The sequence below is a fragment of the Anabrus simplex genome, chromosome 6, assembly GCF_040414725.1.
Source record: "Anabrus simplex isolate iqAnaSimp1 chromosome 6, ASM4041472v1, whole genome shotgun sequence".
Classification (NCBI taxonomy): domain Eukaryota; kingdom Metazoa; phylum Arthropoda; class Insecta; order Orthoptera; family Tettigoniidae; genus Anabrus; species Anabrus simplex.
In genome coordinates, this window is record NC_090270.1 from 56,893,573 (window position 1) to 56,917,532 (window position 23,960).

Here is a 23,960-nt window from a genome sequence, read left to right on the forward strand (position 1 = left end):
CTGTGATCCAGAATGAACATATATTATGTTGGGCCTCTTATTCGGATACTCGAGGAAAAAGGAACCATTTTTCCTTAACTTCCGAGCCCCAGTTATTAGGAAGTCTGGACTAGCCCGTTCTTCCGTTATGTAGCAAGAGTAACATAAACTCTAGGGATTCTGATGAGCCGTACCCCCAATGTTTATAAAAGACCCACAACATAACCGTTGTGCAGGATAGAGTATACTTGCTATCCGCTTCAGTAAGTTTGCATTCTAACGTAGTACTGCCTACATATCCGGACTCTGTCCTTAATACAAATCGTGTCCGGCTCCACGTCTAAAAAGAAATGAAAATAAAGATGAAACTAGTGCTAAAAAAGAACAGGTGTATCAAATAATGTGCAAGATAAGTAAAATGGTGAAAGAACATTTTGGTGTGCGTGTTCTTGCTTCACGTATGAACTCTTTAACATCCAATGACACGGAGAAAAGTTTCTTGATGTTTCGCAACGTGCTGCCTGAAAACCAACGATCCTTTACACCTAAGAACCTGGAGTTGACTACCGTGATATACTGCAAGGCCAACTGAGGTGAGGTTTCCGAATTCCAATTTCTGTAACCCTCGTGTGGTTAAGCCAAATATGATTCCAATTACTAATTTCCTCCTCCAGGATCTCCATTGCGGGTTCACTGAATTACTTCTAGGTGGAATCAATATCTTACTCTAAATTCTACAAGTACTTTTTTTAACAATAAAGGAATTACTTTTCAAATTATATTAATCTAAAAATATACCAGGCGGCTCGCGAGCGCCGTACCTTCTACTTATAAATGTCCCGCATGGACAACTGATGAACGGGATGTCTAATAACTGATTTTCACAGGGGAACTAATGCCAGCAGGCAGGTTACGACAGAATATGAAGAGATAACAACCGGAAGGTCGCTTGCAGCATATTCTGGAGCGCTACCAGTGTAATGCAGCCCCTTGCATGAGTAAACTTCGTTTTGGTCCGCATAGTACCAGGCTGTGATGATGATGATGATGATGAAGATTATGCTTGTTGTTTAAAGGGGCCTAACATCTAGGTCATCGGACCCTAATGGTACGAAATGAGAAAAATGTTGCGACAATTAAAAAAAAAACATTATCCTCCACTGACCAGAATTCGAATACGTGAGGACGAGGAATGAATGGATGGATATGAAGTTAAAACAATCAGCGGATCCGATCCGCAATGCCCCACTTTCGCAGATACTAGCGTTAAACAATAGTATTACTGAGCAAGGGACTGCTTCTAAAGCAGAATACTGAATCGATGATGCTTGTAGTCGAAACGGGTCCAAAACCCAGATCATCGGCCACTCATAATGGTACTTATCGCTAGGAAAATAAAACCATGCTATTTGTCATGTCGCGGTACTAATCAAAAGTAGCGTAGACTCGCGGTATTCCACACATTATGGTACTACTCACAGGTAATGAAATTCCCACATGTAACACAGACCTATGATGTTTCGCACACTGCGGCGCTATTTACAGGCAACGCAAACCTATGGCGTTCCTCACACAAGTGGGCTAACCACAGGGACCCGCAATGCTTTAAGTGTGGAGGTGTGGGTATACCATGCTTTGTTTATACCGGGACACCATTTCTGTGCTCGCGTGTACAGCAGCACTATATTTGCTGCCTGCATTTTGACAATGGCTAGTGTGTTCAGAAACGACGAATACAAATACATCATTTTAATCTATGGAGAATCTGGTCGGAATGCAGCCGAAGGTCGCAGAAGGTATGCACAGCAGCTTCCAAACAGACGTCTGCCTTCTACACACGTATTTCGCCGAAGAGTATTACTTTTTGTTTCATATCAAACAACTCTTTTATAGAGTGGAATGTCTACGAGTTATTAAATTTTCTTTTCTGCATCTTTGGCGTATTTACAAATGCACACTGTAATGGAACGTGTGCAGTAAAATGACTGCTATTTGTTTCACAACATCCACAATACAGCATGTTGTAGTACTCCTTCGAAAACAAGTAATTAGGCATCTCGTGTATCACTAGTGCATGCGGGACAATTGTAAGTAGAAAGTGCGGCGCTCGCGGGCCGCCAGGTATAATGTCTGAAAGAAGAAATATTTCACTCGTAAATTTTTGCACTGTATGTGCATTTTTAAATATTATATGCCTTCATTAAATATACCACTGAAAGTGAAATTATGAATAGGTCCTCTTTTTTTGGCAATTTATAGGTCTTCAACTTCCGAGCCCTACTAATAACGAAATTAGTTTGCATTCTAACCTTTTACACCTAAAAATACAGTGTCTACTTAAGACACCAAACCGAGCAGAGAATCGAACCTGAGGCTATATGAACCAAAGGCTACTATGCTGTCCATTCAGCAACGGAGCCGATAACTATTTATCAGCCTGTTGGTTTGTTTGAAAGCTAAGCCCTGTAGCGTTACGAGACAAAAACCAGGTGTTAACAGCCCGCATCTCGCACGAAACAAGAGTCACGTCACCTTGCGACCTTGTAGATTACTTCACGCAGAAAGTCACTTAGCTAGTTTTGTAGATTACTTACCGTTCGTTTTCTCTCTCTCTTTTTTACAAAATACGCTTGACACAACAACAGTGTCCATGCCCGCCGTGGGCCGACTAACTGAATTTACTCCGTAATAATAATACTGTAATGTAGTTCTCCACCGAACGGCTTACTGCCTCGAGCAGTCAATTAATGCAAAAGCCGCATACACCATTGATGTTGTTTTCTATCATAATTTACTACAGCAAAATGTAGCAAGGATAATTTAAATTGCGTGTCGAACACGCAGGACACATTCCCATGACTGTAAACAGCGCCATAATGTACTCAACTGACGCACAGAAGCTGGGAAATTTGTAGTAGCTTTGAAAAAAATGGTAATCATCACAGTTTTAATTCATTTGTCGGTTGACTTTTGAAATCACTGCCGCTTCATAACTTGGAGAACAATATATTTTTCTGTTTCAATTGACCTCACCAATTGAAAAGCTCCTTATTTAATTGCTTTGTACGGAGGAAATACCATATTACGCTTAACTAAACCGAGCTCGATAGCTGCAGTCGCTTAAGTGCGCCCAGTATCCAGTATTCGGGAGATAGTAGGTTCGAACCCCACTGTGGGCAGCCACGAAAATGGTTTTCCGTGGTTTCCCATTTTTACACCAGGAAAATGCTGGGGCTGTACCTTAATTAAGGCCACGGCCGCTTCGTTCCCAGTCCTAGCCCTTTCCTGTCCCATCGTCGCCGTAAGACCTATCTGTGTCGGTGCGACGTAAAGCCAATAGCAAAAAAAAAGCTTAACTAAATTACCGATAATAAATTTTACGATGTAACAACATTAAGCAAAACTAAATTAACAACAATAAATTTTACGACGTAACCACATTAAGCTAAAATAAATTAACAATAATACATTTTACCACGTATTATTATCATCCTATCTTTTCGATTGAACTTACCTGAACAATCTCCATAGCGCTTAAGTCCTGATTGACCTTGGCCTGCCAAGCGACCGCTGCTCAGTCCAAAGGCCTGCAGACTACAAGGTGACTCATGGTCAGTGCAACGACTACCTTCGGCCATTAGTCTTCACCGGGGACGCCATATCGCCTGAGCTATGACCTAAGATAGATTCCTCAAGTGTCAATGAATGAATGAATCAATAAATCATCATTGACCTGAATTGACCTTTTGTTTACCCAGTCTTTACCAAAATATTTTCAAATAACTTAAAAATGTATGTATGTATGTATGTATGTATGTATGTATGTATGTATGTATGTATGTATGTATGTATGTATGTCTTCCAGTCCCTTAATCCGGGTCCTATCAATGAATATTTGACCCAATTTGTCCTCTTGAATTCCAACTTTATCTTCATATTGTAATCTTTCCTACTTTTAAAAGTTCGGCTCAAGCTTAACCTTCTACTAATGTCATTCCACACCATCTCTCCAGCGACAGCTCGGAATATACCACTTAGACGAACATCTCGTCTCCTTACTTCCAAGTCTTCCCAGTCAAAATGTTCCAACATTTTCGTAACACTACGCTCTTGTCTGAAATCTCCCAAAACAAACAGTGCTGATTTCAATGAATATTTAATTTTCACGACCGCATTGCAATCGAAACCGACTTTCAACCTATTAGGTCGTGTTACGTACATTTAGTACGTGTTGAAGAGATGTTAAGTACAGAACAAAAATGGCCAACCAGACACCAGTGGGATCCGAACCCACAACCTCCCGATTTCACGTCGGTTGCTCTACCAATTGAGCTATGGTGGCCTAGGCCATCTTTGTTCTGTTGGAAAGGATCTGAGCTACAGGTCTGGTACTACTACCATCACACTGTAGAGTGCGTTTACAGACCTACAAGGAGTGAACACACCCCCTCTGAGACATGATTTTTCAAGAGAAGAGCTGAAAGATTTTAGCAGTTTAGGCTACATCCTTGCCTCTCAAACATACACTTGTTACACATCATTTACATAATAAAATTGGCGTGTACATAGTTCTTACATCATGTATTATAATCCGCAATATGATCCTTTCGAATTAACAAAAACTACTAATATCAGAACATATAGCTGTCACAACATGTCTGGAAGAAAATCTGAAAATGAACTATAGGAATAAGAACATTTTCATTTTTACGGACAGCCAAGCGGCCATTAAGGCACTAGAGGCAGAATTGTCTGGTATTGCCACTCACTGCTCCTGAAGCTCTCAAAGTACAACATTGTCAAAATTATGCAGGTATAGAAGGAAATGAAAAGGCAGATAAACTGGTCAGGAAAGGGGCAGATACACATTTTGTAGTCCTAGAACATATATGCGGGATTTCCTATGCTCAAACCCGATACTACATAGGAAAATGGGTGCAAAAGAAACAAATGGAAAACTGGAAAAATATTCCAGGATGCAGCTTTGCAAAGGAATTGGTAAAAGGACCAAACAAGAAGAATACTAAAGAACTGTTGAAACTCAGCAGAGAAAATATAAGATAGGTAGTAGGACTGTTGACAGGAAAAAACACCTACACAGAATTGAAGTAATAAGAGACAACATATGTAGGAAATGCAATGAAGCAGAGGAATCAGCTGAACACATACTTTTCGAGTGTGAGGTGCTGGGTAGAATCAGACTCCATTCTAGGACTACCAGGTGAAGAGAGAGAAAAAAAATCCAAGAAGACCCAATAAAACAACCTGCAGCTTTGTGAAGGGAGCAGGAATATCTAGGTGGGAATGAAGGAAAAACATGGTAGCAAAAGATCTTGGAGGTCGACGCTAATTAGAAACTAATATTTACAGGCCACATGAAAAAAGAAGAAGAATATGAGAACATTGAAAACCATTAGAAGTGCTTCCTGGTATGAACACATTAGATTTTGTGTTGTAACACTTCCGGGGGTAGTAGAGGTAGAAATAAGCTGTGGGCTACATTGATGGTAAAATATCCAAAAGGCATGTTTGAGCTGTAACCCTTCCGTTCTCAGCCATGGAAATATTCCGATTATTCTCATCTTATCGTATTATTATTATTATTATTATTATTATTATTATTATTATTATTATTATGTCGATTACGGTAGGCAGCAAACATTTCTGTAGGCGAGTAAAGAAGAGAGAAAATGTTCTTCGTGTGCAAAATAGCCAGCACCTCTTTCTCACCGCCCTTTACAGAGAGAAGCTAAAAGTATAAATTATTCGTCCTCCACCCGCGTCATCTCCCACTTTCCACCTCTTCTCTGCTCCTCGCTCGAAAGCAAACAGGCTTAATTAAATGTGGGGCTGTGGAGGCGGGGGAGAAAATAATAATTTTGTGTGTTTTACGAGCCTACAACACTCAATGAGAAGAGGCGGACACTTCAACAGCAACAACGGGACTTGACTTCTCAGAAGCAGCAACTTGTCCATCTGTGGCGAAGGGAGTATGGTGCTAATCACCAACACTACCACCTAACACTGACTTTGTTCTAACTGCTAGCAAAGCCCAGTTAAGGATTACACTTTGATGGAGTTAGTTCAAGCCTACACCTCCTCCATACCTGCTGATGTATAGCGTTTGGAGAATACTAAGCCCTCTGGTATAAATTAGAACAGAGGTAGGCAGCCTTCCACAATTGAACTATTTTCCAGAATGCGTTTTACTCTGAGAGTGCCCAACAAAATGCCTACTTTTATACAGTGAAACATATCTTAACGAGACCCTCTATAAAGAGGAAACTTGCCTTTAACGGAAAATTACCTCAGGGCCTTGTATTAGGTGTAAAGTGAATCGCAAATCGCTCTAGATTAAGCGGAAACTGTCAAGCGCGGAAACGAAAGCGAAAATATATCCTTAAACGGAAAAGTTTCTATCTTCCTAGTGGATCGTTAAAAAAAAAAAGAAAAGAAATGGCGTATGGCTTTTAGTGCCAGGAGTGTCCGAGGACAAGTTCGGCTCGCCAGGTGCAGGTCTTTTGATTTGACACCCGTAGGCGACCTGCGCGTCGTGATGAGGATGAAATGATGATGATGAGACGACACATACACCCAGTCTCCGTGCCAGAGTAATTAACCAATTATGGTTAAAATTCCCGACCCTGTCGGGAATCGAACCCGGGACCCCTGTGACCAAAGGTCAGCACACTAACCATTTAGCCATGGAGCCGGACATCGTTCAAAAATATTTTAACCATCCGATACATTCTAGACAGTATATCCCTTCTTTCCCAGCCTTTTAATAATAATAATAATAATAATAATAATAATAATAATAATAATAATAATAATAATATTTGCACATCGTCCCACTAACTACTTTTACGGTTTTCGGAGACGCCGACGTGCCGGAGTTTTGTCCCGCAGTACTTTTACGTGCCAGTAAATCTACCGACACGAGGCTGACGTATTTGAGCACCTTCAAATACTACCGAACTGAGCCAGGATCAAACCTGCCACTCGGTCCGGCCCCAGTTTTTTGTTTTGGGGATTTACTGCTGCGTATTTCCTCCGACCTACTGGACCGCCTGGACAATCCATTTCCTAAGAACTATCATTTCACCACCTGTGGATTCAATAATTCTCACTACCGGAAAATAAGATGTGAAACGAATTCAGTACATACTGAAAACTTACCAAGATATCCTCAGCCGGTTGAATGGCTTAGACGGTTGAGGCGCTGGTCTTCTGACCCCAACTTGGCAGGTTCGATCCTGGCTCATTCCGGTGGTATTTGAAGGTGTTTGAAATACGCCAGCCTTGTGTCGGTAAATTTACTGGCACGTAAAAGAACTACTCCGGGACTAAATTCCGGCACGTCGGTGTCTCCGAAAACCGTAAATGTAGTTAGTGGGACGTAATGCCAAGAACATCATTAACATAGTGTCAGAAGTTTAAATGAACTATGGCGGAATTGCTTGGACATGTTCGTTGTAATTTCTAAGTCTTAAGTTTTACTCGAAAATTCTGCAATGAACAGTAAGACGACTGCAATTGAAAAATAAAATAAACACACGTTTTGAGGGGTGAGTAGGTCGGCAGATGCAGAGTGGGTTTCGGCCTAGAAGTGGGCACGGCTGGTCCGTGGTTCGACAGCTCTGCATTCCGTCCGACCAACCGAGCAGAGGAGCAGTGGCCACGGCTCTACCGTGGCTCTACTCGTCCTTATTCGGGAGACAGAGAAGGGCTGGTCCCTACCGTCGGCTGACCTGAGAATGGTTTTCCGTGATTTTCCATTCTCCAGCACTGAGGCGAATACCGGGGCAGTTCCTAGTACAGGCCACGATTGGACGATGGGTCAAGTCATTTCGTGCGGGCCGGAGTGAGAGTGGGGATTTACACTACACAGGCCAGCCGTGCTCACCAGACATGAGTCTTTGTGACTTCGACCTGTTTCTGAAGTTGAACGAACCCCTCTTACGCCGCCATTTGCCTGACGTGGCATCTTACTCCGCGCAGCACTGTAGGGCGGTCCGTCGCTGTCAGAGAAAACCTTGCCAACGGTCCCCAACGACTTCCCGACATTTGACTTTGCGGGTGACTACATTGAAAGAGTCCGGGTCCATGGCTAAATGGTTAGCGTGCTGGCCTTTGACACAGGGATCCCGGGTTCCATTCCAGGCAGGGTCGGGAATTTTAACCATCATTGGTTAATTTCGCTGGCACGGGGGCTGGGTATGTTGTGTGTGTTGTCTTCATCATCATTTCTTCCTCATCACGACGCGCAGGTCACCTACGGGTCTCAAATAAAAATACCTGCACCTGGCGAACCGAACATGTCCTCGGACACTCCCGGCACTAGAAGCCATACGCCATTTTCATTATATTTTTTTTACATCGAAGGAATGCAATGGCACTTGTTAGTTCATTAAATATTGCGTTCTATGAATATGGCTACTACTTTATGTACAACCCTCGTATTGAGTCCACTGGAACTAGATAAACACACTTAGTGATTCTAGTCCATCGCCCAATCCCATAGGAGCAACCGTTTCCTTCAAGATTATTTGTAGTCCGAGCGAGTGCGGAACTTAACACTTCCTCCATCTGGTAAGTAAACGTGTTAAAGGAAGTTCGGAAAGTGGCTGAGAAGGGAGTTAGTAGCGTTGGTTGGTGAGAAATTCAATGTCCGACAGCGAAAGGAGCAGGCCATTTATCTCAGAAGTCATGGTATTGAAGAACGAGGAATATACACATGTACTTGTAAAAAATGTGACAGGCTGAAGTTAGACTTTCTTTCTGGAAAATATCTTACAATAATAATTCTAGGAACTATAGATATACCCCTCTAGAATTAAGGAAATTAGAATACCCGATGCAGGAACAAGAAACTGAGAGAAGAATATGACAGAATATTTATTAATGAATCAGACAAATTAATTTCGTACCCTCATCCCGAAGTGGTGTAGCTCTTTCCAGGAACCCGAAGGGCATCTGAGCAGCAAGTATTTTATAACCACACACCAGCTCTCCTGACATTCTTAAATCGCTGGCAGTACCGGGAATCGAACCAAGGCCTCCGGGAACGCCAGCTAACCGTTGCGCCACGAAGGTGGTCAGTGAATCAGATAAAACAATATTAGGCCTGGGAACATATTTTCATGTTACGCTCGTTGACCAATGAGATAATGGTAATAATGACTATAGCAAAAATGTATCTCCAAGCATACAAAACTAGAGACATTACAATTAGTGATGGGACATTCGATTCATTTTACTGAATCGATTCATTTGATTCCGTTCATGTTACTGAATCGATACAGTGATCCGATTCACGGCACATTAGAGTTACCGCCCCTACTGCATCTGTGTAGTATGTACTGCTAAGACAGCAATAACAGCATTCATTGTTCGCTGCTGCCATCTGGTCTTCATACTATGAACTCCTTCCTTAGAAAAAAATTGCTAGTCACTCTAATACATCGAAGGTTTCCGGCGACGCAGGATAGGAAAGGTCCTGGATTAGGAAGGTAGCAGCCATGGCCTTAATTAAGGTACAGTCCCAGGATTTCCTGGTGTAAAAATGGGGAACTACGGAAAACCATCTTAACGGCTGCCGACGGTGGGATTCGAACCCACCATCCCCCGAATGCAAGCGCATAGCTACGTGATACTAACCGCACGTCCAACTCGCTAAGTCACTTTTGAAAATATGTACTGTATTTTTCTGTCAGTAGAGGATTTTTTTAAATCGTCATATTTTGTATAGGCTACCCGAGATGTACAGTAGTCCACCGGTTTTCTGATTCAATATACTGTTGATTAAGTTATTGCATCAGTCAGCTCACTCACTGTCCACATATTATTGAAGTCTTGTGCAACGATGTGACATGCGAACTGAGACAATACTGAGCCGTTCTTCCCAATATAAAACAGGTACTTTTGAGTAGTCATGAGCATGACTCATAGTCATAGGGCAGGCTAGAGTCGAGTTTAATTAATTGTCAAATGTCAACTAAGTTATAATACTAAGGCCCGGTTTCATCAACACGTGTTAAATATATACTAACAAGTAGTTAGTTAATACGGAGTTAAAATTTTAACATCTTGATAGGTTTCTTGCGTTTCATCAAACTTTTCTTGTGAAATGTTAACTAATCGACTGTTAACTCTCCCAATATTGCGAACTGGTGCGAATCAAGGAGGCAGTGGTACGAACATGCTGTTTTACAGCGCGCTCCGATGCGCTTTTGTTTGCGTACAGCTGTAAAATATGGCGCAAGAAGTGAAACGGAATCGTAGTTCTAATTTTTCCTCCTTCGAAAAAGAGTTGTTAATTGAATTAGTTAGTAAATGTATATAAGTTATTGAGTGCAAGCGCACGGATGGCTTGACGATAAAACAAAAGGACGAGGCGTGGGAGAAAATCCGCGATGGTTTCAATGGGGTTAACAGATACTTTTTTTTAGCGGGTATCCACTGTCACCTAACAAAATCACTTCGTTAATTGTCCAACTTCAAACTGTGCTCCGATGTGGGAGTTATCAAATATTGTATTCTCGTGTGCAGAACCAGACCACCCAGCAAGTATATACCTGATTTGGAGGTTAGGCTCATTAATCGCCTGAACATTAACAGAGAAATATCCCTTCCGATTACGATATATTTCGGCCCAATTGCCTCCAGGTAATTGGATTCTTACATGTGTGTAATCTATTGCACCTAGAACAAACACTAGGAAAACGGCTTATTTCATAGAAGTCGCGGATAATTTGCTGACGGTTTTCTACTGAAGGGAATGTAATGTTATATGCCTCCTCCTCATGGATGCTATTGCTGCAGACACTCGTCAAACAACTCTACTAACAGTGGCTTTAGAAATTCCAGCATTTTCTCCGACCATTATGTGGAAAAAAAAAACAGTAGCAAAAAATCGTAATATTATCAGTACCTGCAACATTGGAGAAAGAGGTTAAGTTTCTCTTCGTAGGATATTCTAACCTCACTCGAATTTCGTCAACAACCTTAGCAACGACTATTTTCGATAACCTGTATCTATGAAGAAATTCCGCATCCGTCAAATTTTCAAAAGTCATTACGTCGCTGAACTCTTCTTCGATCAGGATTGTTTTGTAAAAGATCTAAATAGAGCAATTCCGCCTCGAAAGCGAGATTCACAGCAGCCATTTTGGAACAGGTTGCTAAATGCTAATGTTAGCCATTTAACATTGGAAATGGCTGAAGTTAACTTTAATACGCAGTTTAACATTTGTTAATGTTAACAGTTGTTGATGAAACGCAAATTTTCTTAAATCGTAAGTTAAAATGATTTAACACCTTGTTAAGTCCTAACATGTGTTGATGAAACCGGGCCTTAGATTCATTAAACTAATAAATAGTATAACCTAATAGCGTACCTACTTACTAGCTACTTTAGAGTTATGTTTTGACTACCTTTTTAACACTGAAAATAAATGCTTCTATTATTTAAACCTCCCTGTAAGAAGAGGACAGTGAATGCAAGTGGGTATTATTTTCAAATGAGCTGAGCTCGGGAGTCCATTTAGCGTACGATTCTTTCAGTGTACCATGGCTTTGTATGTATTGCTTCAGAGGAAGCCCGGCTCTCCGCCAGTGTCCACTGTCCAGTGTGCCGATAAGGAGCCGTGTGTATCTTGTCTCTCACTGAGCCGTGGTCGTTCACGATTCTTTGGGTGTGCCATGAAGCCCATGATCCACTGTCTCGCTGCAGCGGAAGCTCGGCTCCTCGTCAACGTCCAGTGAGTGCGCCACTCAGCACTGTCCGCTTGGAGTTAGCTGAATCGTGTGCCGTGAGCTCGCCGTTCCTGTGAATCGATTCACTCGGACACTTGAATGAATCGATACACTGCTTCGAATCATACATTCAGTAGCCAACACTAATTACAATACAGTTATTAAACCAGAATGCCTTTATGGTTCAGAGACGCTAATTTTGAACAGGAAAGCAGACATTGAGAGCATTGAGAATAAGGAACGCAAAATCATGAGACACATTCTAGACACGAAACTCACCAATGGACACTACCAACATAGAGGCAGACAGGAAATGAAACAATACATAAATGTTCACAGTGGCAGGCTAAGATTCTATGGTTATATTAAAAGAATGCATCCAGACGGACTTACCAAACAAATAGTCCATTTCTATGAAAATAGGAGTAAGGCTAAAACAGACACAATGAAATGGATTGGTGAAATTTAGGCCGATTTGAAACAGGCAAGAATTAAACCAGCAGATGTCCAAAACAGGGTAATCTTCAGAGTTAAACTTCATAAATAGCAAGTTTACCAAGAGGAAGGACCAAAGGAGGAGACTGGAACAACCTGGTCTGAAGACAGAAAAGAAGGAACAAAGGCACAAAGGAAGGCAAATGAATACCTCTAAGTGCTTCGCGCAGTCCTAATGGGCTTATTGGTATATATGTGGATTCCGGAGAGGCCTAGTGCGGGTCTTTCGACTGGACACCGTATTGGCGACTTCCGCGTCTGTGATGATGGGGCCCTATTTAAGATGAAATCTAAGGCTGAAGAAGTCACAAACACCCAGCCCCTGAGCCACAGGAATTAACTAATGAAAAGTTAAAATCACCGACCCGACCGGGAATCGAACCAGAGAATCCTCTTGAAACCAAGGCCAGCACGCAAACCACTTAATCATGGAGCCGGACAATAATGATTTTTTTTTTTTTGCTAGTTGCTTTACGTCGCACCTACACATAGGCCTAGATCTTACGGCGACGATGGGACAGGAAAGGCCTCTTGCCAATCTTAAATTTCTGGCAGTACCGGGAATCGAACCCGAACCCCTGAGGACGGCAGCTAATAAAGACTAACAGTTACGCTATTGCGGCGGACTTTCATATACGATACACCCTGTACGCATGTGTGTTCGATTACGCGCCCATTTTTTAACATTACTGAAAGAGAAAGCAGATTTTCAATACGTTCGGAGTTACTTGAAGTGAATCAACTGACGCAGCTATACACTGGACCAGATGGGGCATCATTAAAAAAAAAATGCAAACAGTGAAACAGAAATAATGATGTTTTACGTACGCATAATCCTCTATCTTTCCTGCTGCCATTTTTTGATGGATACAGTACTTTTGTATCCCTCTCTTGGCACAGGCCAGAGTAAAGTGTAGCTTCCACCGAAGTTCCAGTCTCATCCATGGCTCTGACAATATGGAAGCTGCTGGGGTATGGGTGGTGCCGAGTGATGACATTCAGAGCACGACTAGTGCATCTGAGTGTTATGAAAGGTGTTGCTCATAGGGTCAGTCCTGCTGCAATAGCACTTTCTGACCCAGTGAGGAAAGCAATGGCAAACTACCTCACTCCTCGTCTTCCCTAGTACGCCTCATTTTGGTGCTGCCATTGGTTTTTGCGGTTTCCTTATAACCGCATAACCTTCGGTGGTGCTATTTGAGGATTCAACCAGCCTCTGGGCTGATGACCAAACAGACAGACAATCCTCTATCAAATGCAATTTTGTAAAGTGGAAATCCTCCTCTTTTTTTTCAAAGCATGTTTAACTGCTGATTTTCCTTTTATCATTTTTAACAATTCAAGATTACAGATAATTGAACAGGTTTGAGTCAAGAAGCGCCTTGTCAAAAATGTGTGTAACCTTCTCCCGATAACGTCTAATCGGCACCACACAGATGACACGACCGGTTTCAGCGTAATTGCCGGCCAAAGTCACAGCGGAAGAGATAAGCGACCTAGACCCTGCCCTTGGAAGCTCTACCTGGTACGAGATCGTCAATCATTCTCCCAGATCTCTCTTAAAAGGCCTCCTAATGACAGTATTCGCAGCAGACTGGTTCTCCTTAAAAGGTTAACTCGGCCGAGTGACTTGTATTATATTGATTGAAGCAGATGTATTTATAGAGTCGGACCAGTGTCAAAAGCATTACTCATCTTCAGGGCTGCCAAGCGATCAACTCAAAATGTTACTACATTGCAAACAACATTGTGCCATCAAACCAAACCCCGTCGTGTTACAGCGCTAATGGGTCTTGGCGTATCAAGTGACCGCTTTTCAACTCCATGATCTCTAGATTACCAGTGGAGAGGGGAAGTTTTACGTCAAAGGACTTTTACTATTTTCAGAGACGCCGAGGTACCGGAATTTGTCCCGCAGGACAGCAAACCTACCGTCACGAGGTGGTGGTGGTGATTGTGTTAAGAGGAAGTACAACTCAGCAACCATCCTCTATTAACACTACACTTCGAAAAATGGAGGTATTGGCCAAAGAAATACAAGGGCCCTTGTTTGTAATTATGATTATTATTATTGTTACGGAGTTACCCGTGGAATGCAGAGGTGAAAGAAGGTGCCGGGGTGAATGGGTCTAACTACAATGTCAAGAAAGAATTTAAAACTGAAATGGAAGGTTATATTTTTGAAAAGCAACAAGTTAACAAATTCTCACTTAGTGAGAACAATGACAAAAATAGGAAAATCCAAGATTCCAGTACTTTAACTCTCTTTGGCTACAGGCCCCTAGTTTTACAGTTTTTGAGTTCCCAGCTCAAATTTACAAAGAGCACAAATTTATACAAGGGCAGAAATCCCTCCATACATGGAGCACTTGCTCCCAACACACAATATCAAGCCTCCCAGAGGCACTTTTACAACAACTGAAAAGAGCTAACGTGCTCTCAGTTCTCCCAAGCCTAATCAAGGCAACATTACATGAAAATCTACTAATCACAGGCCGATGAAACAGGGGCTATTCCCAAACTATGGAGGTGACTCGTATAAGAAAGTAATTTACCACACTACAGAATGAAAAACAGCAATAAACGTAGTCACCTCAAACCAAGATGAAGGGGAGCTCGAGAATGTACATTACTCTCTATCCCCGATTTACAGTTAAAGATTTATGAAATTTTTACATGAGCCGAAAGGACATTTACATTTTAGAAAAGTTGGTTACATAGTTAAAGTTTCGAACCTTTCCCTCGGGCTAAACTGCGGAGCTAGCAAAAAAATAAGATGTTAGATGGCCATTACCTCGCTGAAGAACTGCTGCCTGATGAAGGCGTCGTCTCCCGCCCCCTGCTTGACACACACACTTAGATGACGATCCAATGGCCAAGAGAAGGGAAAATCCGCAGTTTATAAACCCTCGAGGAAGGTTCGAGACCTTTCACGAACAAACCAGCCACACCCTCTCAATTTATTGGCTAAATTCAAAAGTAACACTCAGAATCGAGGAAGAAGCCTGTGATAGGCGGAAAATTAATTACAGAAATTAGGGATTGGCTAGATTCAAAACTGGCGGAAAGAAAAGATAAATATTGCCAACCCAAAAATAAATGAACATCATTTAGTAAAAAAAAACTTATGAATACAAAACTTCTTTAAATCAAAAGTTCTTTCAGTTCGCACCAGGGTACATGCTCATAGTTTTTAGCAGTGACATCTATTGAAGAAAGTCCAAACTTCTTGATGAAGGGCAAACAAAACAAACAGAAATACACACAGTACAGGAAACTTCATAATAACAAAATTATATCAGATTTTAGTGGTGACATCTTCAGAGTAAAGTTTTAAGTAGGTCTATTTTCAAGTTCACGGTTTCTCCAGTGGAGGAGTTCTTTTAGGCGCAAGATTTAAATGTGCGGCGTAGAGGTGTACCAGACGGTACTATTATTATTATTATTATTATTATTATTATTATTATTATTATTATTATTATATTAGTAACGTCACCATAAGATCTACCCTTGTTGGTGCGACGTAAAGCAAATTGTGAAAAAAAAGGCAGTATATTTTTTGCAAGCTGCTTTACTTCGCAGTGACACAGGTAGGTCTTATGGCGACGATGGGATAGGAAAGGGCTAGGAGTGGGAAGGGAGCGGTCGAGGCCTTAATTAAGGTACATTTGCCTGTTGTGAAAGTGGGAAACCACGAAAAACTATTTTCAGAGCTGCCGACAGTAGAGTTCGAACCCTCTATCTCCCGGATAGCAGTATATTTGTGAGGGCTCAATGCCATTCATTTTCTCACAATTCATGAGCCGTATCATTCTCGAATGTCATTCATATTCTCACAGTTCATGAGCCTTATCATTCTCTTATGGATATACTAAATTTTCTTTCGATTTATCGGAAATCTTTCTTTCTCCTGTAGGTTCAAAGATGTAAACCCCGCATGACATAAGAGGTTACTAAGAGGAGAACAACCAAATAATATCTACTCGTTCTCTCGTCTTCAAGTTCAAAACCATATCCATGATTCTATCCCTTTCCGTGTAGCAGAGAAAATGTAGAGTGCGAAATTTGATATCTCCTCTGTTTAGTGAAGAGAGGATGGTTACCTACTTGTACTTTCTCTTAAAACCGCCACCAACTTCCCCCATGATGTCCATTCAGTTTAGCCCAGTGGGATTCCGCTACAGTTGGTAGCACTGCTCATCCTAGTCGGCGTGTTACAACAGTGGTGAACAGATGTTCCATAAATATTGAGCATGCATCGTAAGAACAACCAAGGGTTAACGGATGAAATGCGGAGGTCAGTATTTCATAGGTCATGTTATGATTCTGAAGGAGAAACCAATGCCCAAGAACAGCAATGAGCAACTTGAAACTATGGCTAGTGATACCAGTGTATTTGGATAACACCTCGATACTCGAGCAACTGGGTAATAAGAAACGGGTGGTATCCGTTCCCTCAACAGCTGATAACCGGATATTCATTTGTTAAAACTGTGCAATCTCCAATCTGATAATGAAGAAGACCTGTTATTTGTTCTAAAATTATGGTCCGGTTCGATTCCCGATAGGGTTGGGAATTTTAACCATCATTGGTTAATTTCGCTGGCACGGGGACAGGGTGTGTGTGTGTGTGTGTGTCGTCTTCATCATCATTTTATCCTCATCACGACGCGCAGGTCGCCTACGGGAGTCAAATCAAAAGACCTGCACCTGACGAGCCGAACATGTACTCGGACACTCCCGGCACTAAAAGCCATACGCCATTTCATTTCTAAAATTATTTGCACAATTTATATCAAGAACTCACGTCTGGTTTGGGGATGTTAAACGGGTAGCAGTCATCCTCGAGAGTAAAAAAATAATGATACGCGCCGATTAAACTGGAGGTGCTGCGAATTCATGGGCGCCCGCAGGATCTTTTCCAGGGGGGTGGGGGCACATTAACAATTTTCTTGAATATAAAAACCAATATAACGTCAGCAACATTAAATTGTTTACAGAAATTTCCAGTTATAACATATGCTATATGACTGTCAGTAATTTCAGTTTATGAAATAAGCTGGTATGATATTAAACAATTGAACATCAACATCTTTAGAATTCCAGGGGGGGGGGGGCAAGTGCCCCCCCTTGCCTCCCCTTGCGGGCACCCATGGCTGCGATGGCTATCCCAACATAAGTCAGCGAGTTCTGATCCCCATCTCAGTCAGCCATTTTAGAAGGTACTCAAATACGTCAACGCCGTGCTGATAGATTTAACTGCAAGTGAAAAACCTCTTATGGGATATTTCGGATTATTATTATTATTATTATTGTTACCGTGTTTTCGTGGAGCAGAAAGAGGTGAAAGAAGGTGCTGGGTGGAATGGGTCTATCTACTATATCAAAGATTAATTTAAAACTTTAAAAATGAAGGTTATATTTCTTTTCAAATCGCAAACTTAACAACAAGCTTCTTCACTAGGTGAAGAAAAGAAAGGTCGGGTACAATAACAATCTTGATATAAGAATTGGAAAACCCAAGAATAGGGAATTTAACAGTTTCAGGCATTAAGCCCCAAATTTTCCAACTTTACAATATCGCCAATTAGCATTTACATAGACAAGGAGAGAAATCTCCCAAAACAGAGCACCTTGCTCCAACCGATACAAATTTTACAGCCTCCCAGAGGCACCTCTCAATGTTACAGAAAATTTAGCAATTTCAGAGAAGAGCTTACATGCTCTCCAACTTTAGACTGCGCTCCCAATTGCTTACAGCCTACTCAAGGCAACATTACAGAAAATCTAACACTTTCCGGCCTCTCTAGGCCCAACCTAACATTTACAATTTGTACACAGGGGTATCAATTACCCAAACTACTGGGCCTTCGTGGAAAGAAGAACGGATTAAATTACTGGCCCGAACACAAAATGTACGGAGGCGTACACTTGCGCTCCTAGAAAATTAAGTATAAAACCCTAATTGGGCTCGCGGCCCGGTGATACAGAGGCTAATCCCAAACAACTGAGGTGACTAGAATGAACAAGTTACTTGGAAAATTACAGGAGAAAAACGGTTACAAAATCGTAGTCACCTCAAGATAAATTGAAGAGGAACTCGAGAGGGTAAAGCACTCTCTATCCCCGATTTACAATAAAATTAAAGTCTTTATGAAATTTTACATTAGCCGCAAGAAGGTTTACATTTTAGAAAACAGGAGGTTACATAGTTAGAAATTAGAACCTTCCCCTTCTGTAAGTCTGCGGAGGTAGCTGCAGAGAGATATGACTGGTGGCCATTACCTTGGCTGTTGAACTGCCTGGCGATGGATGAGGCACCCCGCCTCCTGTCTTAACACACACACTCTTAGAAATACGGTGATCAAAAGACAAGGTAGCCTGAATAAGCCGCAGTTTATACACCCGAGGGGAGGGTTCGAGAGGGTTCTCAACTAAATCCGGACACACCCTCTCATTTTTATTGGCAAATTGAAAAGGTACAAAGAAACCTATTATTGGCTGAAAAATAATTACAGAACATTCATGACTGGCCAGATGCAAAAACTGGTGGAATGAGAAAGAAGTGTTGCAAACCTTGAAATGACAAAATAAATAAAAGTTAATTTAGTTGAGAAAACATAATAACAAAAAAACTTCTTTAAATCACTAATTCTTTTACCTTCCACCAGAGTGCATCACCTCAGTTTCTTTTGTAATGACATCTATGGAGAAAAGTTCAAACTTCTCGACGTAAACCAAACCAAAACAAAACAAATAAATCCAGTCAGTTTAGGCAACTTCAAAATAAAACATTACTCAATAATTCACTGGTGACATCTTCTGTCAATGTCCCAACTTCATGCCGTAGCTGTTTCACGTGTTGTTAGAGAGAGAGCGTTCCTTAAGGCGCTTCTTTTAAATGTGCGGAGTTGAGGTGTACCACCCGGTACATTATTATTATTATTATTATTATTATTATTATTATTATTATTATTATTATTATTATTATTAGCGAATTCTCACAATATTGGAGGACCTTAAGCAAGTTCTTCTGTGGATTCTTCTTGTTGTTCCAATAAGCTTTCATTCTTTCCGAGAAGACTTGTTTACGTTCTGCCAACCACTTTAGTCTGTACAGTTTTTGTTTGGTTGCTCTGATGTAACTTCCCAATTGCTTACTTTGTGTCCACAGATAGGTCTTACGGCGACGACTGGATAGGAAAGGGCAAGTAGCGGGAAGAAAGCGACGATGGCCTTAATTAAGGTACAGCCCCAGTAATTGCTTTGTGTGAAAAAAGAAAACCACCGGGCGAGTTGGCCGTGCGCGTAGAGGCGCGCGGCTGTGAGCTTGCATCCGGGAGATAGTATGTTCGAATCCCACTATCGGCAGCCCTGAAGATGGTTTTCCGTGGTTTCCCATTTTCACACCAGGCAAATGCTGGGGCTGTACCTTAATTAAGGCCACGGCCGCTTCCTTCCAACTCCTAGGCCTTTCCTATCCCATCGTCGCCATAAGACCTATCTGTGTCGGTGCGACGTAAAGCCCCTAGCAAAAATAAAAAAGAAAACCACGGAAAGTCATCTTCAGGGTTACCGATAGTGGAGGTTCGAACCCACTATCTTCCGAATGCAAGCTGATGGCTACGTGGTCCTAACTACGCCGTTACTTGCTCCGTCGAAAGTGTAAGATTTAGAGTTATTATTTCCAAATTCAGCACTAAATTCTGAAAAATTTGTTACTAGATGTAGAATATTTTTGACCGAAATAAGCTATTTTAAGTAAACAATTTTCAAATTTGACGATGTCACCATCGGTTATTTTTCCGGTTCCAAAAACTTTCAAATTGATTAAGAGCTTGCAAAATACAAAGTAAATACGAAATTCGAAAAACAAAAAACCGAAACTGAACGTCTGTATTTTCGATCCTAGCCACTCATTTTGCTTGTGCCGGGTTGAGTGGCTCAGATGTTTGAGGCGCTGGCCTTCTGACCCCAACTCGGCAGGTTCGAGCCAGGGTCAGTCCGGTGGTACTGTATTTGAAGGTGCTCAGATAAGTCAGCCTCGTGCAGGTACATTTACTGGCACGTAAAAGAACTCCAACGGGACTAAAAACTGGCACCTCGGCGTCTCCGAAAACCGTCCAAATTGTTGGTGGGAGGTAAAGTCAATGACATTTTGCCTGTTTTGTAAATAATATTTCTCCGACGAGAGGTCCCATTCCGCTTTTTACTTTACATTTAATGATAAGAAGTGTGGAGTTAACTGAGGCCACATAGTTACAAATAGATAATTGTGGAAAAGCTTACTTAATCAACAGAAGCTTGCAGACAGAAGCTTGCAGACTGAACTATGAAAGGCATAACTGTCTATAATGTAGATCTATGTGTAAGTTAAGCAAAGATGGTTAATTAGCTATTTCCCCCTGTGGGTGGGGGCGGTAGAATTACACACAAGGTATCCCCTGCCCGTCGTAAGAGGCGACTAAAAGGGGTCCCAAGGGCTCTGAACTTGGCGGTGTGGGTTGGCGACCACGGGGCCCTCAGCTGAGCCCTGGCATTGCTTCCACTTACTTGTGCCAGGCTCCTCACTTTCATCTATCCTGTCCGACCTCCCTTGGCCAACTCTTGTTCTTTTCCGACCACGACGCTATTAGGTTTCCGAGGGCTAGGCAGTCTTTCATTTTCACGCCCTTCGTGGCTCTTGTCTTTCTTTGGCCGATACCTTCCTTTTTCGAAGTGTCGGATCCCTTCCATTTTTCTTCCCTCTCTGCTTAGTGTTATATAGAGGATGGTTGCCTAGTTGTACTTCCTCTTCAAAAAAGTCACCACCACCACCACCACCACCACCACCACCACCACCACCACTACCTAGCTATACCTTTTTACAATTCGCTTTACGTCGCTCCCACACAGATAGGTGTTATGGGGATGATGGAATAGGAAGAGACTGTGGCCTTAATTAAGGTACAGCCACAACACTTGCCTCGTGTGAAAATCGCTGTATTTCTCCATGTAACAATAATGAACACCACGTCTCTGTTGATAACTTTTATTTGTCACAAAATGATAGTTTGTCACTGAATTATTAAACAACCCTTAAACAATACTGATACCTGCATAATTAACACTAGCTGCAGTTTGCGGATGTCATTAAAATAACTGCTGAACACAACATATTCATGAAACGTAGATTAATCGCAGAATGTTTTATTGCCACTGTTTAGGATTTAACACAAATTTATCACAATATACACATTTATAGTAACTAGTATTGAAACATGACCTCTCATTATCAACAGGACAAATTCACATATTGGTTGCGGACTGATTAATAAGTGTCGCCAACGTATTCCAAACACGCGTTTCCCAATAATTAATTTCAATAAAATACGGGCAAATGGGTATGGGAAAAAATACATGATTGTTAGCGACTAAATAGAGAACACAGATATATTACATTCCTATCAGGTAAGACCAGAGAAGCTTCGGGAACTGTCAAACGGTGGTTGTGTACTTTAGTGAGATAAGGACAGATAGGGGTCGAGTTTGTCCGCCCCCACCTCCCGTCCGCACAATTCCTAGTTTTCTTTTGAGACGTTACTGCTTCTCTGTGTGTATTTATCTTTAACTTCGCATATGTTTAATTAATGTTACGGAAACTTTTGCTTTCTTTCTGTACTGGCAATCTTAAAGTTGCCGAGTGTAGCGTCCCATCTTCCCGCTGCCCACACAAAAATGGCTCGTTTCTTGTGGATCCTTGCAAGAAACGGACCATTTTGGACAGGAATACATACTAAAAGTGACGATACGCGCGCATCTTAACAGCTAAGAACCATAAGTGACATAAATGTACCAAACATAGCAATATGCATATATACATTTACACTGCTTGCAAATAAACCAAATTGTCCGCCCTTCTAGGCCGTGTTTGCAATCAATCGCGTGCCCAAAACCTTCACGTATATAAATCATAGTCTGTAATTCTAAAGTCATAGCATATTTCCCATATACTGGTGCAGATAACTGCGTATAATATGTATCGCGGTTTCCGTCTGCCTTCTTGTGTGTGTATGTTTTTTTACCAACAATTATAACACCATAAATCCTTGTCATGCGTTTAATATAGTTGGTAAAAATGAAATGGCGTATGGCTTTTAGTAACGGGAGTGTCCGAGGACATATTCGGATCGCCAGGTGCAGGTCTTTTGATTTGACTCCCGTAGGCGACCTGCGCGTAGTGATGAGGATCAAATTACGATGAAGACGGCACGTACACCCAGCCCCCTTGCCAGCGAAATTAACCAATGAGGGTTAAAATTCCCGACCCTGCCGGGAATCGAACCCGGGACCCCTGTGACCAAATGCCAGCACGCTAACCATTTAGCCGTGGAGCCGGACAATATAGTTGGTATTTTTTCCCTGAAAGAAAAACAAGCCTTAGTATTTCAGAATCGCGTCATCTGTTATGCAATGCACATGCTAGCTGAACTAAAGAACATGCTAGATATTAATAAGGGGTATTTTTTACAAGTTGTTTTACGTCGCACCAGCGGTCGTGACCTTAATTAAGGTACAGATCCAGCATTTACACGGAAAACCATCTTCAGGGCTGCCGACAGTGGGGTTCGAACCCACTATCTCCCGAATACTGGGTACTGTCGACAGTTAAGCGGCTGCAGCTATCGAGCTCGGTTTAATAAGGTTCAAATCTCTCTCACGTGATAGGTCTTTAATAGGGACACATGTGCCCTAGTGATGTATTTATTATCCATATCCATCAACTTGACAGTAACAGATCCGAGAAATTAAAATATTTCTTTCGGTCCTGACCAAGCGGCGACACAGTTTGGCACTGGTCTGGTTCACCACCAAGCTGGCAGGGAATTGTCTCACCAGAACGACGTCCCCTTTCTGGAACTGAACGGGACGTCGGCCTTTACTGTACTTCCTCGCCACACGGTTACGGGCCTTTTGCAGATTTTCAGTGGCTCTTCTCCATTTCTCCTTTGTATACAGAGCAGGCAGTAAAAAAATCAAAGAAGATTTTGAAAACGGAATCCGAGTTCAAGGAGAAAAATCAAAACTCTGCGATTTGCTGATTATACTATTTCCCTAAAGGAGAAATTGCTGAAAGGTTTTTTTTTTTTGGTAATATCTGAAGCCATCTTTTACCAGTACCGACACAGTCTTGGGGAGGGAGTGTAAGATGAATACAAATAAATTCAAAACAAAAGCAGTGGAATACAGTCGAATAAAGTCAGGTGATGGAAGAAATATTTTATTAGGAAATGAAGTCGTGAAAGAGATAGATGAAATATTTTTACATGAGCAGAAAATAACTTGCGATGGCAGTAGCAAGGATGTGAAATGCAAGCAAAGGCAGCAACGAAAGAGTTCTCCTTGAAAAAGAAAATTCGCTCGACACAGACATGAATATTACAAAGATGTTTTTGCAGACTATTGTGTGGAGCGTGCATTATATGGAATTGAAACATGAACAATGACAGGCAAAGAAAGAAAGTTAATAAAAACGTTTGAAATGGGGCATAACACAATAATGGTGAATGTGAAATGGATAGATCGATCACAAAAGAAGAGATACAGTTACTGAATCGAATGAAATTCAAACAGAAGGGGAGACAGATTGATGACATATCTTGAGACTTGCAAGACTCGTTCAGTTAATTTTTGAGGCAAATGTATGCAATAAGAACGGAAGAAGTGGACCAGGGCATGATTTTAACTAA